At 45.9% G+C, this 17,001-nt stretch overlaps 3 pseudogenes; 2 read left to right on the forward strand and 1 right to left on the reverse strand.

Moving 5' to 3' along the window:
* Positions 1-1,952: 1,952 nt before the first annotated feature.
* LOC150045881 (calmodulin-alpha pseudogene) lies at positions 1,953-2,445 on the reverse strand (annotated as a pseudogene).
* Positions 2,446-6,398: 3,953 nt separating this feature from the next.
* LOC150045882 (glutamine synthetase pseudogene) lies at positions 6,399-7,670 on the forward strand (annotated as a pseudogene).
* Positions 7,671-16,191: 8,521 nt separating this feature from the next.
* LOC150045883 (large ribosomal subunit protein uL6 pseudogene) lies at positions 16,192-16,755 on the forward strand (annotated as a pseudogene).
* Positions 16,756-17,001: the final 246 nt, after the last annotated feature.

A 17,001-nucleotide genomic window follows, 5' to 3' on the forward strand; every position in this document is an offset into this window, starting at 1 on the left:
AAAGGAAATATACACACAAATAAATATATGTGAATGGATAGAAAAGCAGGTAAAAAAAGGTAGACTACATTTCAGAATATTTAGACACGACCTTTGAATAGAAAATCATTTGAGGTTTATACGCCCTACATTTTTTTCATTTGTTTGCTTGCTTGTCACTGAGATGTCACTGAGGCAAGTCCAAACTTGCCTCAAATTCATGATTCTCCTGCTTCAGCTTCCTGACTGCTGGTGTAACAAACATCCACTCACACCCAGCTTTTCTACATCTTATCTTGTCATCAGTACTTATGATGGTGAGATTTGAAGAATAAAAAAAAGGTCCCTCTCCATTTCAGTGCCTGACATCTGCAAATTAAACTCACAAATGACAGATTAACATGGAAAGAGTCACCAACGAAAAGCAAGAACTCAAAAGAAATGATTTGGTTTGAGAGCTCATATACCATCTTAACAAAGGATGATACAATGGTGGGGGAGAAAAGTCATAAGACAAAGGAAATCAGCACCCTTCTAGCAGGGCAAATTGTAGGCAAGTACATTTATGAGAGACAGAAAGGATTAAATAAGATATATTATGTCATCTCCAGTGGAAAGAGTGTCCTCGGTGACTGGCTTATTCTCTTCTCCCTGATATGGGAGAAGCTCACAAAGAGAAGCTTGTGTCCTAATCTTGGGCAGAGAAGGGAGTTCCTTCTGCATCTAGTATTTCTTAATTGCTTGAAACAACACTACATTAAAGTGGCAAATTTAGGAGACTCCTCCTTTCCTTCTTCTTCTACTGACTTTTTTTTCAGTGAACACAAGGTTTTCTAAAATTATTTTCAATAGTGTATATTAACTGTACAAGAATATTTTGTTGTACTTCACAGATAGCAGTTTGATCAAGTTCACCCCCATTTACTTTTTCTTATCCCTCACCTTTGAATTTTCAATAATTTTAACCATCTTTATTTTTAGACATGCATAAGGGCTTTGATCATATTCACCTCCTTTATCCTCTCCTTTCATCCCTGAAGAGTCCTTGTTATACACTATGTCATGCTTTAAAAAAATTAGATTTTATACATGAGCAAACATGGGACATTTTCTTTCTGAGCCTCGCTTATTGCACTTTACCTGATAATTTAATGTTCTATCTATTTTCCTACAGATGACATCATTTCTTTCTTTAGAGCTAAATAATATGACTGTGCATATCCACCACACTTTCTTCATGCATTCCTCACATGGGAAACACCCTAAAATTGCTTTAAGAAGGAGAAATGAGATGAGGTAGAGTGACAGAGAGTTTGAGATTAATTGGGGATTAGGTTGATCTGGTCTGTGGAAATATAACAATGAAACTCTCCCTTATACTACAGTTGGCTAATTTAAAAACAAAAACAAAGCTATCCTCTGCTATCAATTACCTTCATGAAAGACAAGATGGCCAAGGCTGAAGATACAGAGACACATGTATTCACACATAGATTCAGATACAGACATACACGTAGAGATAGACAACACAGATATGAATATATAGACACACGTACAAGGCAGACATACACACACACACACACACACACACACACATCTGTAGAATTTCCATCTTCCAATCAAACACCAAGCACACAGCAGAACTTTGCATTCCTTTTATTAAGACCAGTGACCATGAGAGGAGGGCACCCATTCCACTGCAGGAGAAGAGAAATAAGAACCAGCCTGACACCATCTTTTGCCCATATTCAGAGAGTAAAGATGGGTTCATGAGCAGCCCCAGATGGTACAGGGTCTACAGAGTCCAGGAGAAGGAAAGCAAAGTCTTTCTTCATCCATGCAGGCATTTCCCATCCACCAACCCAGACCTTCCCTTTACAGCCCCATCACAAAAACAGAGACCCCAAGAAGGTGTCCAATCTGGTGGGCCAGAGTCCAGCAGACAGACAGGGTAGGCCTGGACCCGGAGAGCCTCACTTCTGAGAGAAGATGGCCACGAACTCCTCGTAGTTCACCTGCCCATCCTTGTCTAAGTCAGCCTCACGGATCATGGCATCCAGGTCCTCCTGGGACAGCTCCTCCCCTAGCTGGGCCATGGCCTGTTTCAGCTCCTCCACACTGATGTGGCCGTCGCCATTCTCGTCAAAGGCGCTGAAGACGCTGCGGAGCTCTGATTCGGTGGCCCCGCCTTTCATTCTCTTGGCCACTGCTGTCAGGAACTCTTGGAAGCTGATGGTGCCATCGCCATCGGTGTCCAGCCGGGCAATAAGCTCCTTGAGCTCAGCTTCCGTCAGGTTCTGGCCTACAGCCTTCATCACCTCGCCCAGCTCTTCCGTGTTGATTTTCCCATCCCCATTCTTGTCGAACCTGGAGAAGGCCTGATGCAACTCTTCCTTCTCCTCTTTAGACAACTTCTCGGCCATGCTGCACTCTCTTGTACCTCGTTGGGAGCTTCTGACCTGGCTGCTACTCAATCTGCTGTTCCCCAAGGCCTGTGGTCTCTGGGATTTGAGGCAGCGTCTGTCTGTCAGATGGCAGAGCCGAAGACAGTCTGCCTTTAGCATGGGCACCCCCTCCTTTTCTGCGGTTGGAGGGAAGGGAGGAGGAAGTCTCCCCACCCTCCAAGTGTCCTCAGGCAAGATCCTTCTCCAGGGAGGGACAGGCCAGCCACAGACCAGAAATGCAGGTACTGGAGTGGGAGGATCCATGGGTGTCTCATGGCATGGCGGGGCGAGGGGGGAGCAGTAGAATGTAGCCTACCCATCTCCCCCGAGCCCCTTAACAGCAGATCACTCGATTGCAGTAACATCTCCCCAGGTCTCAACTCCCCCACAGCGATGCACACAGAAACCCGGATCCAGCCCACCACGTCGAGATGGCAACACCAGCTTCACAGAGACTAAGGCTTGAGGGGGATGAGGGATAGATGAAGCTGTTCTTCAGGGGCTCCGCCATTCCCCAAATCTACCCAGATTCAGCCATGGGCTTCCATCAACTTCTCAGTGCAGGTCAGGAGCGAGAATAGTACTCGCTGCCTTCGCTCGCAGACAGCAAGCACCCACGTTACCATCAGACCTTCAGACCCACAGCTGGTGCTGTGATAGTCCTCTTTTTCTGTGTCTGTCATGGGGCCTATGCTCAGAGCTTGGGCACTGTCCCTGAATAGTATTGTTTTCCTCAAAGGTAGCACTCCAGAACGCTGAGCCACAGCTCTCCTGCCAGTTTTCTGGTGGATAATTGGAGATAGGGTCGTGCAGACTGTAGCTAGGATTACAGGCGTGAGCCACCAATATCCAGCTTTGGAACAGTACTTTATTAAAGGGGGCATGAAGTATGATTGTGGTAGTATGGGAAGGACTTTTATCCTCTCTCCAGGATAATCCCCATCTAGCTCAGTGACTCCCACAGTCCTATTCCAATGCTTAGTCCAAGGTTTTCTGGGCCAAAGATACTTGAGAGAGGCTCAGGGACCAGAGGTGCAGAAGAGGACATACATAATGACATCTTGACCTCCCTACAGATTTATTAAGTATAAGCCCAAAACCCAAGACCCTCTCCCAAGACCCTCCATCTGATCCGCCCTCCAGAAGGAAATCCATCCCCACCCACACCCAGAGCACCAGAGTTGAGACCAAGAGCTCAACCCTTGTGAGATTGTCCCTAAATCCTCCCAGTATAGAGACCCATATTTGTCAGGGGACATCTGTCATGAGATCTCAATGACGGTTTCCTCAAGAAAGTCCCCTCTTTATCTCCATAGAGTCCTTTCCCTTTCCCATCCCTTCCCTATCCTCCTGAGAAGTGTAATAATTTTGACCTTCTTAGTTCAGCCATTTAAGCAGAGCAAGCATTATCTCCTTCACTAAAATATAGGCTACCCGTCGGTATTGAACATCTGCTCCTCCTCTATCCCTGAATCTGGAGACTTGGACATAGAAAGAGAATAGCAAGGAGAATGTTCCAGGTGTCTTAACTTTATTTTTATTTTTAGAATGACATCTCCAAGGAGAACCATCTCATCTTGGTATTGGAATAATACAGAGACCTCAATAAATATTAAGCAATCCATTTCTCAATGACATTGACAACCAGTTTGGGGTGGAGAATGCCACTCCAGCCTGGGGACTGGAATACGAGAAGCATTTGGTTTAGTAAGAGACACAGGAAGGGTGGAGCACTGAGTGTCTCGCTTCAATCATACTCCTTTATTAAAAAAAAAAAAGCAGAAGATATCCATCTGTATGTGAAATTTCCTTTACTTCTCATCTTATTAGGAGGGCCTCTGATTAACATCTAAATGCTTTGTAATTATTGTCTTATTATTTTTCTTTAGTAGTAAATGATATGTTGCAAAAAAAATTAAAAGATTTTGTTGAGTTCCTGGTTCCAGGTCTATCACTGGCATGGAAATTGGTGTCTCAATATCTTGCCTATAAATTAGGATGATGCATTGACCGTATCTAAGGAGATTACTCTGAATCAGAATATCAAGCTCAGATCAACACAAGGTGTGTTCCTCTATGGCAAATTTCCTGTGGAAGGACCAGCTAATTGACCTTTGATGTAGTCCTCAAGAGAAGATCTACTTGAAGGGAGAGCCCACTCTCAATTTTGTTGTGCCTTTCTTGGTTGAACTGAACACCAGAATCTATCCACATTGAGATGGTAGGTGAGCCTAACAGGCCACTCCCAGAACCTTAGCATACACTCAAACCAGTTCCATTCTATGGGATCAAGGGCTTCATTGAGAAAAACATCTCTATGAGTCTCACCGTGGCACAGGAAATGATGGTTACTATGTGCTGCTAGTATTGGAGAGAAAGGAATTAATCCCCAAGAAAAAGTTCTTCCAGTGTACTCCCCCCTTCCTCAGTCTATACCATATTGGATCCCAGCTCTTCTCCAAGACTATATTCCCTTTTTAAAACATGTATAGGGCCAGGAACATGACCTAGTGGTAGAGTGCTCACCTAGCATGCCCGAAGCCCTGGGTTTGATTCCTTAGTACCATATACACAGAAAAAGCCAGAAGTGGTGCTGTGGCTCAAGTGGCAGCGTGCTAGCCTTGAGAAAGCCCAGGCCCTGATTTCAAGACCCAAGACTAGCAAAAAATACATATAAACACTAAAGAGCTTCCATTTTTGTCTTCCCACCCAGACCCCTGCCTCCTAAGCCACAGGCTCTTAGGATGGGTGTCTTCAAGAACAGCCATTCATGAGAGAATTGCCTTTGGACCAATGAGGTGCTTTAGGAAAGGGGACATCATGAAATTTGTTGGCAAAACTTAGTTATTCTTGAACCTCTTTGTCATTTGTAACTCAGGTGCAAGTATAGTTTCATGGGTGTCTTTGTAACCCTGTAAAATAAAAGGAACAATAGATATTGGTCAACTGATGGGGAGCCCAAGGCTAAAGCATACAGGTATTTGCTCCTGGTTTTACAGCTAAACTCCCTGGAGCCAGGTTAGAAGAAACATCAGACTGATCAGCAAGAGAAAGAAGGAAGGCCACATCTCTCCCAAGCATGGTAGCTGTGCCCTGGAGTTATGAGGAGGGGCGCAGGGGACACAGAGAAGGTGCTAAGGGCATAGATGAGCTGAAGCTGAGTGAGAAAGAGGTAAGCTTTGTTGATAAGGACACCAGGAACCAGATGGCAAAATAAAGACTATACAGTTCACTGGAAGGAGAGAAGAGAGCAGGTTCAAAGGCCATCTCAAGCCTTTTCATTAAGTAGTGGAGGTGGACTCTTCTTCCTATGTCATGTCCCTTCTCTGCTGCTTATCCCCTCATGGAACCATAAACACTTCCTAAGAAGAGTGTCCCTGGAGGGGAAAAGGGCAGAGAAAGTTCATTATGGACGTAAGGATAATATTAGAGGAAAGATGACAACTTCTCCAAGACTCCTGGACCAGTGTCTGGGGCCAGGCTTGGTACAGTAGTGGTGTGTGTACACATATGTATTTGTGCAACAATACATGTCCTCTGTGTGTGCTTATGTGTGTAGGTGCACATGTATGTACATATTCACTGTTTCACATGTACACACATGTGCACCTAGGTTTCTGTATGTTGTTGCGTGTAAAGGTGTTGGAGAGAGGTATGAAGGCTTCAACACAGGGGTTCCAAACAAGTGGCTAAAGCTGACTCCTTTCACTAGACCACAGGAACAGAGACACATGTATCCAATGTGTCCATCGTTGTAGGACTCTGTGGGTGAAACACTGCTCAGTAAACAGTCAAACAAGGCTTGGAGCATAGCCTAGAGTGGGGCTTCTCTGGCTCCTGTAGCTTGCGGAGCCTAATTTCACCCTCAAAACAGCCATCTCGAGAGAAGCACCAGCCCTCTGAGAGCCACACCGCTACCTCCTCTCCGCCACCCGCCTCGCTCTCGCCGCCTGTCCACCCACCATTCCGCCCGGAGTATCTTCCACCATGGCCACCTCAGCAAGCTCCCATTTGAACAAAGGCATCAAGCAGAATTACATGTCCCTGCCTCAGGGAGGAAAAGTCCAAGCCATGTGTATCTGGGTTGATGATACCAGAGAAGGGCTGCGTTGCAAGGCTCGAACCCTGGACCGTGAGCTTGCGTGTGTAGAAGAGCTGCCTGGGTGGAACTTACCAGTCTGAGGGCTCCAACAGTGACATGTATCTTCTCCCTGCCGCCATGGGTTGGGACCCCTTTCGCAAGGACCCCAACAAGCTGGTGTTGTGTGAAGTATTCAAGTACAAGCGGAGGCCTGCAGTGACCAACCCGAGACACACCTGCAAGCGGATAATGGACATGGTGTGCAACCAGCACCCCTGGTTTGGGATGCAGCAGGAATACACTCTCATGGGCACAGATGGACACCCCTTTGGTTGGCCTTGCAAAGGCTTCCCTGGGCCTCAAGGTCCTTTCTACTGTGGTGTGGGAGCAGACAGAGCCTATGGCAGGGATGTCGTGGAGGCACACTGCCGGGCCTGCTTGTATGCCGGCATCAAGGCTACGGGGACAAATGCCGAGGTCATGCCTGCCCAGTGGAACTCCAGACCGGCCCCTGTGAAGGAATCCGCACGGGAGAGCCCCTCTGGAGGGCCCGTGTCACCTTGCATCGTGTAGGCGAAGACCTTGGCGTGATTGCAACCTCTGATCCCAAGCCCTTCCTGGCACTGGAATGATGCCGGTTGCCATACCAGCTTTAGCACCAAGGCCAGGCGGGAGGAGAATGGCTTGAGGTTCATTGAGGAGCCATCGACAGACTGAGCGAACGGCACCAGGACCCCACCCGTGCCTACGACCCCAGGCGCTGCTGGACAATGCCCGTCGTCTAGCCGGCTTCCACCAGACCTCCAACATCAACGGTTCTCCTGCTGGGGTAGCCAACGCAGTGCCAGCATCCGCATTCCCCAGCCTGTGGGCAGGAGAAGAAGGGTTACTTTGAAGATTGGCGCCCTCCTGCCAGCTGTGATCCTCACGGAGGGACAGGAGCCACCATCCCTACATGTCTTCTCAACGACGACGAGCCCTTCCAGTGCAAAAACTAAAAGGACCTACCTAGACTTGCAGCCATCCAGCCCCTCCTAGCCCTTCCTCCTCCTCCAATGCTCCTCATCCTCCTCTTAGCTTCCTAATCATCTCCCCTGTCACTCAAGGGTGGAAGATGAAGGTCTTTTTATTCCTTATGCTCAATTAATATTGCTTTCTTTGGTTAAGGTAGAGGGGTCAAGTTCTTAATCTTTATACCCTCCCTCCCCCATTTTCCCTGTCACTGGAGCTTTCTAATGTGGTAGTGGGGGAGGGGTATCCACTGATCCCACCTCATCGGGTATGCTCGTCCAGGAGGCATAGGGGATGTGTTAGTGAAGAGGGCGGAGAGGGGAGCACTTTTCTTTGGGGTAGAAGACAGACAGGAGAGGCCTAACTGGTCAGCTAACTGCTCAAATTAGGATTTCCCCCTTGACAGAAAGCTGCTTCTCGAGGTATCACCAACTTTGTATTACAAAAGGGAACTAGGGAAGAAGGGAGGGGCTGAGAACCAGGGTAAAAAAAATGCCTTCCTCTGTTGCTATGTATGGTAACTCCCCTGCTGGGGGCCACAGGCCCTCCCCTGAACACGAAGCTCAGACTAGAAACTGAAGGACATCCCTACCCTACCTTGGAAGAAGCCCTCCATGGCATGGCCCTCCATTTATAACGCAAAGCAGAGTAGTAGTTTTATATTTAAATGTAAAAACAAAAAAATGTTATATATGGGTGGGTGGACATGTGTGTGTGGTTTTGTTTTTGTTTTTGTTTGTTTGTTTGTTTTTCCTTTTCAGAAGGAGAAAAGTCATCCTGGTCACTGGGTGCCAAATGGGAAACAAGAGTTGGGTTTTTAAATGAGGATTTCCTTGGCAATAGGACTGAGGGATGTAGTTGTGGAGAATCTGGTTTGGGGCTCTCAGTTCCCTACTAGCACCCACAGTTTTCCTGCCAACTCTTTGCAGGAAGTGTTGGCTACATGCACATTATTAGTCATCATGAGATCCTGGTGGTGGGGTTTCAAAGGCACACATGAACTTGTCCACATGGGGGTTTAGAAGAAGTAAGAGTTGGCTGGTCAATTTGAACACTGTTACTGACAAGGGGTGGGGGTCGGGGGTTATCTTCTTGTAGAACTAGCATGTCACTAAAGCAGGCCTTTTGATATATTAAAGATTTTCTAAAGCAAAAAAAAAAAAAAAAAACCCCAAAAACAGCCATCTCTGTGGAGCTGGCACAGCCCAGCTCTCTCCAGGGACACAGGGTTGTGTGTTGTCACTGCATCTCTCTGGGCTATGATCTGGGGGAATGAACTCAGAGCCAAAGGCAGCTCAGACACTGTCACAGTTTTCCTAGCACCATTTGCACTCATTTTTAAGAGCCATATGGATCAGGTTCCCTGCCAGAGTTATGCTAGGTAACACGCTAAATGAGTTGAACAGCGGAATATGCTCAGTAAGACTTGGAGATCACTGTGTCAGTGTTGTTCCCTGATGATCAACAGTAGTCCTGCTTGGGCCCCAAGAGTCAGAGTCTAAGGTCACCCAAGAGAGGGGTCCCCTGGGAAAACTGTGGCTGTCGTGTTCTCATGGAGATTATGTCTGTGGTTCTGAGGTGAGGAGAGGCTTTGGACTGATGAGATTGGCTATTTATTTAGTGTGATCTGCCTAGACTTGTCAGGCTAGTTGGCAAGAGCGGTCCTCTCCCCACTCCTCCATCCTTGACATGTCTGGGAACTTGACAAGATGCAGACACACTCCACTCTGTGTCCTAGATTCAAGGCCCTGCATCAGCCGCCCTCTCCCCTCACAAAAGGAGTTAGCCAAGGTCATCAATCAGCAATTTGCATCTAGTAAGACTTGTTCTGGGAGTTCTGCATGGGACTATTATCTGAAGGATCTAGATTGTCATGAGCCTACACACCAGAAGGAATGCCATTACCATAATGGTGGCCATAGAAAAATCCTCTGAATGAGTTTAAGTCTAATTCACTAAACATAAGGAGAAGGAAAATCGAGGCATATTTAAATTATTCTGGAAATGCAGAAGTTATAGAGTTAAAAGATGCACCAATGTGGCTCACACAATCAGATCTCCTCATCTGTGAGGCCTTATGTTCAACCAAATGTAGATGGCACATCTTTTTATAAAAGTTGTGCTGGGAGGTTTGGCCTAGAGTTAGAGTGTTTGCTTAGCATGCACAAAGACCCAAGTTCGATTCCCCAGTACCACGTACATAGACAAAAGATGGAAGTGGTGCTGTGGCTCAAGTGGTAGAGCTCTAACCTTGAGAAATCCCAAGGACAATGCTCAGGCCCTGAGTTCAAGGCCCAGGACTGGCAAAAAAAAAAGTTATGTCTATAGCAAGGCAGAGTGGTGCACACACCTGAAATCACAACTACTAGAGAGTCTGAGACTAAGTTCTAGGTCAACTTGGGAAAGAAGTGGATGACAACATATCTCAACAGAAAAGAGGGGCAGTTAAATGTACCTTTCATCCCAGCTAGGGTGAGAAATTTCAACGGGACGACCATGGTCCATGCCAGACTGGGAAACACGCAGTGTGTTGAGGAAGTTTGACAAAGGTTATGTACCCACACAGGTCGGAAGAAATTCTGACCTGTTAAGTGAACAAAGTATAGGCTGTCTGGAGCCTACACAGGTGTGTGGGAAATTATCTCCCATCCAATCCTATATTAGCACAGTTAAATCACTGAAGTCCCGAGGACTGGGATTCACATGCTTTGCCTGGCTTAGAAAAATACTCGTTTTCATGAAATGGCACAAAATGTTCTTATACATCATTGGCGATGAAGTTGAGGCTTTGTTGAGACAAGGAAGTATGTAAATCAAAAATAGCTACACTGGGGAGACGATTGCGTTTATTTTCTTTACCCTCAGTGTTGTCAGTGGCAGACTTTTGAATGTCTGCTGTAGGAGAGCCGTTTCCCAAGGAAAACATGATTCATTTTGAAGCGTACAATACACCAAACAAAGGTTGACTTTACTATACTCATTTGTTTGGGTCCATCCTTTTTAGACCTTCCTTCTTCCTCACAGGAGCTCAGGATGCTGGGTGCCAACTATCCAATAGATGATGGATGGCCTGGAGGCTTTTCGGATTTACTACCCTTGAGGTCCGAGCTCTTATAACATGGTTCAGGACAAAAGGGCAGTGATCGTTGAGTATAGTGCTAATCCAGAAAAAGTAAGAAAGATGGTGACACACTGGGTGAGAAGAGAAAGTTCTATAACAACAAGACCCACGAGGGAGGCCAGGGCTGGCACAGATCCTGATGCTTCTTTGCTACCCTGTTCTTTTCCCATTGGACACAGAGACAGGAAGCCCACCAGCTTTAACAAGTGGAGAAGACAACACCTTCTTTCTGTATGTAAGGACAACTCAGTCCCTACCATGGCTGTTTGCTTTAGTGATTCCATGATCGTGCTGAAGGAGGCAGCCAGGAACCCGGGGATTCTCCCCACACAGCTCAACAGGAGAGGCCTGGCTAGGGAGAAGATGCCCCCAGCCCCGCAAGAGCCGCTCCCAAACCTCCTGGCAGCACTTCCACTGTGAACCTGCTTCTCAGGAGCCCAGCCCATCCAGCAGGGACTGCCAGGCCCCCTTCCCTTGGGGATCACCCAAGCCCAGTTGGGGCCAGGCAACACCAAGCTGGCACTGTCAGCTCTGGATGGAACTGTGTTGAGAATAGGGGAGGGGAGATGTGCTGACCCAGGGAGAAGACAAGGGCACCATGTACCTGGGCCTAAAAATCCCTCAGAAAGGCACAATGCCAACGTGCATCTGAGCAGACAAAATAATGTTTACTGAAATGAACTCCAGGAAATAGAAACAAGAGGTTCATTTTTTTCTGTTTATTTATTTGCTTTTTGTTACATTCATTCATGTATTTGTCTTTGGGAGTGTAAGAGGAGGCACAGAAAAGGAGGGACAAAGACTATGCACTCACTGGATGCTAAGTTGAAAATGAACTATATCATGTGTGCAGGAACAAAAGGGGAAAGCTGGGGAAAAGAGAAAAAGGGGATGACAACGGAAATAGACTCATTCCTTGACTTATGTAACTATAAGGCAGTGTACATCAAGTCTAGACTTGAATGAACTAGGTCCAAAAAGTGTCCTAATAAGAAATTATGCCAGGCAGAGCCAGCAATGGGGCGGGGGGTGGCTGAAGGTGGAAAGAACAACACCCTTTCCCCTTCATCCATCCCCTGCCCTCCTTACAATACAACCTTTCTTCCCAGCATTCCCTCCCTGCTGATCAAATTCAAGCTCTGGTCCTGCCTCTGAGCCTGTCTTGGGCCAATTTCTTCCTCCCTTCTATTGACTCATCCAGAGGCAAGCTGGAGCCAGAAGCAGCTCCACTGGCTGGTAATCCCTCCCTCCCTCCCTCCTTCCTTCCCTCCTTCCCTCCTTCCACTTATTGCACTTTGTACCTGATCTCATAACCTCTACCCTGTCTTACTATGGGATTTCTGTGCCCCTCTCCATGACCCTGCCCAGGCTCAAGAATAGCAGCAGGTATTCTTCTACATTACCAGATAAAGAATGCATAATGGGTGGGGGTTTCCCCCTGCAATCTTTTAGATTAGTTAAGGCTGGTCTTATCGCACATGACACTTTGTGGGGTCACCTAAATTGCGTAAGTAACCTAACCAGGTTCACAGCAGAGCCATGCTTTGTCAGCATATCTCTGCCTCAAGGGAGCACCTGAACTTAGTGAAGTTTACATGGGGCTCCAGGCTCAGCAGCAAAGAAAACACATGCAGAAAATGGGGCTCTCCATTCCAGATGGGGGTCCAGAGTCACTTCCAGGGGCCAGGGTTGTGCAGGGACCTCCAGACCTTTCTTTGGTCTGACTTTTTCTGATTGTGGGATAATTAGGTTGAAGAGAAGGTGGAAAGTTCCTTATTTCATATTTTCCTCTTCTTGCTCTGTTTCTGCTTCATCTTCTTCTGGTGATACTAGGGTTTGAACTCAGGGCCTTGCACTTGCTAGGCAAGCGCTCTATCACTTAAACCACACCTTTCAGCTCATGTGGACCCTGTTAGTGACCCTTCCCTCCAGTTTCTTCCAGGATGTTAATCACAGATAACCCCATTTCAGAGACAAAGAAACCAAGAAGTGAGGGGGGAGTACCCCCACACCTCAGCAAGGAAGCTGGAATTAAATATGTGTGACAAGACTTACTTGGTATTTGTCACCTACCAACCACCCTGTGGGTAGTTAGCCATGTCACAAAACTGGCCAATGGAAATCAGGGAACGTACGTCTAGATTGTCCCTACTTTCAATCTCTTCTGTGTGGTAGCATATTCATTATGTGATCACCTCGGCTTCCTCCCTAAGCCTTTGAAGACTGCCAAAACAACCCTCGGAGATGTGATAAGCCTTGACAGTGAGGCTTACTTACCCTAGAGCAGAAACTATGATTTTTTTTCTTGTATCCACATTGGAAAAATATCACATTCATTGTTTTAATTTGGGGGGGCTCACCACCGATCAGAGGGCTAGAGGAATGACTGTGGAATGATAGCTGGGACACTATAGGATGTGCCAGAAGGAGGTGGCAATGTCATCTCTCAGCTCTACCTTCCAGTACACATGGCTCTAGCAACACAATTATTAAATATTTGTAGCCAGTTTTAAATTTTCACTGAGTACGTGTGTTTGGGTTGGGACACAGAAGATTTTCAATGCACGTGTGGGTCAACTTGAGAGATAATGTCATAAAGAACTCTATTGTTTGTATTAGTCCTTTCATGTCAGCTTCACCTGTCAGAATTCACCTAAGTTTACCATTATCTTCTGATCTTCTAGAACATTCTGTGAAAAGTTGCTGACTCTTGCTTCTACATGACTTAGTTTCGCTATGTTAAAAATATTTTTAACTGCCACATGCTATTGGTTCACACTTGTAATCCTCGCTATCTAAAAGACTGTGATCTGAGGCTCAAAGCCATCCCAGGTAGAAAAGACTATGAAGACTCTTTTCCAACTAACCAGCAAAAAACTAGAAGTGAGTGGAACTGTGGCTCAAGTGGTAGAGTATCAGCCTTGAGTGGAAAAAACAACAAACAAACCAGCAAAGCCCTGAGTTTAGGCCCCATTACCAACACACACACACTCATCATCATCATCACCATTAGCATCATCATCATCATCTCTTACATTGAATTTTAGTTGTTTCCTTTGATTTTTATTTCTGCAACTTTGTTGTCTCATGTCTGTGCTCTTAAGCATGCAGAAATAATAGTTAGACTCATGAAGCCCTTTATTTTGCTCTTCTTTAAAAAGCTTTCTTCACTTAAAATACAATCGCTGACCACTTCTGGCACCTTGAACAGAAAGCTGAGCTTTTCTCCCTCCTTGATCTTTTCTTTTACTACCGTTTTAATAACTGTCTGTTGTGACGGGAGTTCTCCTCAGCCTCCCCTCCTCACCCTCCTCACACACTGGTTCCACTTTCTGCCTTTCGCATGGCTGTAAAGCACAGATGTTTTGTTTTAACACATTGCACACTCTGTTTTAATTCCCCTATGAATCTCATGATTTTTACGAGTCCATTTGCCTTGATTGGATGCATTCCACGCTGTTATCATTCACAGGGAAATAAGCTTTTACAATTGGAGTCCTCTAAATCAATTCTGAATATGTGGATTTACATCACTGCTTGTTCCTTTGAGCTACAATACATTTCCCTAAGATGCATGTGAAAATTCTTCTGCAAGATATACTTTACATGGATTTGGAAGTTCCTCTTGGTTTAGTGAAAACATAGGGATCAGAGGTAAAGTAGGAAGCAGGGTGAAGCTAAACCCAACCTTCACTTGTCAGATATTTCTCATGCCCATCTTGCAGGAGTTGGTGATAGGGATTTCTCTCTCTGGGCCTATGGGAAGGGCACCATGGTTTCACCTTTCCAGTAAAACGGAGAGCATGAGCTGCTCACATGCAGCTTCACTGAGAGTTGACATGTGACCTGCATTGCTTCCCAGTGCTCATAGAGACAGATAAGCCAGCGTACAGCAGAAGTATTCCCATCACTTGCACAGAAGTCCCACATGTGCTGAGCTGCTGGCTTCTTCCTGATCTCCCCCTAAGAGAATCCTCTCCTGATCACTCTCTGGAGCCAGTCTCTACCTTCTGTGGATCCAGAGAATCCATCTGTAACCCCTGCGCTTCTCACCACAGAGAACTCTGTCAAAAACCATCGTGACCCCCTCAAGGTGGCATTGGTGTCTCACAGCATGTGCTCATCTGATAAATCATTTTATTAAATGATGGATGAATGAAGAAATGAAAGACAAAGTTATGGCACTGGAGTTCTTTTTCATCTCCTGATCTATTCTGCAAACCCAGATTTATGTTCTCTATTGGTCTCATGTGCACATCAAGCTTATTTTCCAAGGCTTTAGCTGTACTTCAGATATGCAGTGGACCATCTGAGTGGGTTTGTGATGAGCACTCCATCCCAGGGCCACCTCCTCGCACAGGCCCATGCTCGCTTCCAAGAAGCAGTATGTGATTTCTCATCTTTCCTCTCCTTTCAAGCCACACATTACAGTAGGCAACGTGCATCTCTTTCCCTTCTTTTTCCTGTTGGCTTTTCCTCCTCCCTTCTTTCACTCTCACTCCCCATCGTGTTTTATTTATCCCTCACCTATTTCATTCTCCATAGAGCTGACCTTGTAGCTCCATGTCCTGGCTAAACCTTAGCCCTCATCCCATTTCTTCTCGGAGTCCTGTCTCCTTTGTACTCATCTACTGTATTCTCTTGTTGCCAAATCCCTATTCTGCTCCATGCCCTTTCCACCTCTCAAACAACTCCTGACCTCCCTAGAACACTTTCATCTGAATCACCACACTGGGCCTCCTGTCAGCACATTTCAGTCTCTATGGTATTGCTTCAGCAATGAGGTCAGATGCTATCCGCACTCTTCATTTTCCAAAGGCAGAGATGCCAAAGTTGCCCCCTCACCTCCTGTGGGTTCCATGGACTGGAGTGTGTTCCCACAGGGCTCAAATGCTGAAGCTCTTACCCTTCATGTGATGGCATTTGGAGGTGAGTCCTTTGAGAAACCATTAGAGACTAATAAAAGTCATTAGTAAGATGAGGTGAAGAGTGAGGGTGCGGCCCTGTGGAAATAATTTTCACATTAAAAAAAAGCTAGTCATATAAAATAATGGCTCATCTGCCTTGAGCTATTAGGGGTTCCGCTGCTCTTTTGAGTCCCTTTGTATGTCAGTTCATATGACTCTGGGAGCTGGATCCTACTGTTGTGTCCATTTACAGATGAGGACTCTGAGCCATGACAGTGGCACCTTGCCTTGTACGTATGAAGAGCTAATAGCAGCGCTTGATTGGCTGGGAGCAGACAGAGGACGAGGTCACGTGCCCTTGGTCCTGGCTCCTCATCTTCCCTCGCTTCCATCACCTCTTAAAAGACCTCTACTGAATCCCAGTGTTTCAAGAAGCATGATTTAAAACCACTGGAAACTACGTAACTTGTGGCAAAAACAGGAAAGCTAAAGAAGGGATGATATTATCCAAAAAAAAAAAAAGAAAGAAATGTACTCATCACCTGACTTATGAAATGGTAAGCCTGTCTGTACAACACCTTAATAAAAACAATAACATTATATTAAAAAGATAAAAAAAGACGTCCTCTCTCTGCCCCTTTCACGGCGAGAATGAAGACCATCTCAGCAACCAGACGGTTGACATTCCAGAAAATGTCGACCTCACTCCGAAGGGACGCACGGTGATCTGATCATGAAGGACCCCCGTGGAACCCTGCAGAGAGATTTCAACCACATCAACGTAGAACTCAGTCTCCTTGGAAAGAAAAAGAAGAGGCTCCGGGTTGACAAATGGTGGGGACACAGAAAGGAACTGGCCACTGTCCGTCGTCATGTACAGAACATGATCTAGGGTGTTACTCTGGGCTTCCACTGCTCGCTTCCCATCAACGTCCTTATTCAGGAGAATGGGTCTCTAGGTGAAACCCGAAACTTCTTGGGTGAGAAATACATCCGAAGAGTTCGGATGAGGACAGGTGTTGCTTGCTCAGTATCTCAAACCCAGAAAGATGAATTAATCCTTGAAGGAAATGATACTGAACTTGTCTCAAATTCAGCTGCTTTGATTCAGCAAGCAACAACAGTTAAAAACAAGGATATCAGAAAAATTTTGGATGGTATCTATGTTTCTGAAAAAGGAACAGTTCAACAGGCTGATGAATAATACGTAAGTAAACTCTTCAGGAATACTATCCAGGATTCTGATAACCAGTTTGTGATACTTCAGTGATGCAATAAAAGAATTCTATTAAAAAAAAAAGATAAAATAGCAGGGTGACTAGACACGAAGACCAAGAGGAAGGGAAAAATTAAGTACGATGGTGACAGGTTCTATTCTGAAAAGCTGGGTGCATTGAATGGTTTTATAAGGGCAGGAAGTACGAACAAGAACACCCCTGGCTCTTGTTAATGCTGGGG

The sequence above is a fragment of the Megascapheus bottae genome, chromosome 26 (assembly GCF_031878675.1).
Source record: "Megascapheus bottae isolate mThoBot1 chromosome 26, mThoBot2.hap1, whole genome shotgun sequence".
Classification (NCBI taxonomy): Eukaryota; Metazoa; Chordata; class Mammalia; order Rodentia; family Geomyidae; genus Megascapheus; species Megascapheus bottae.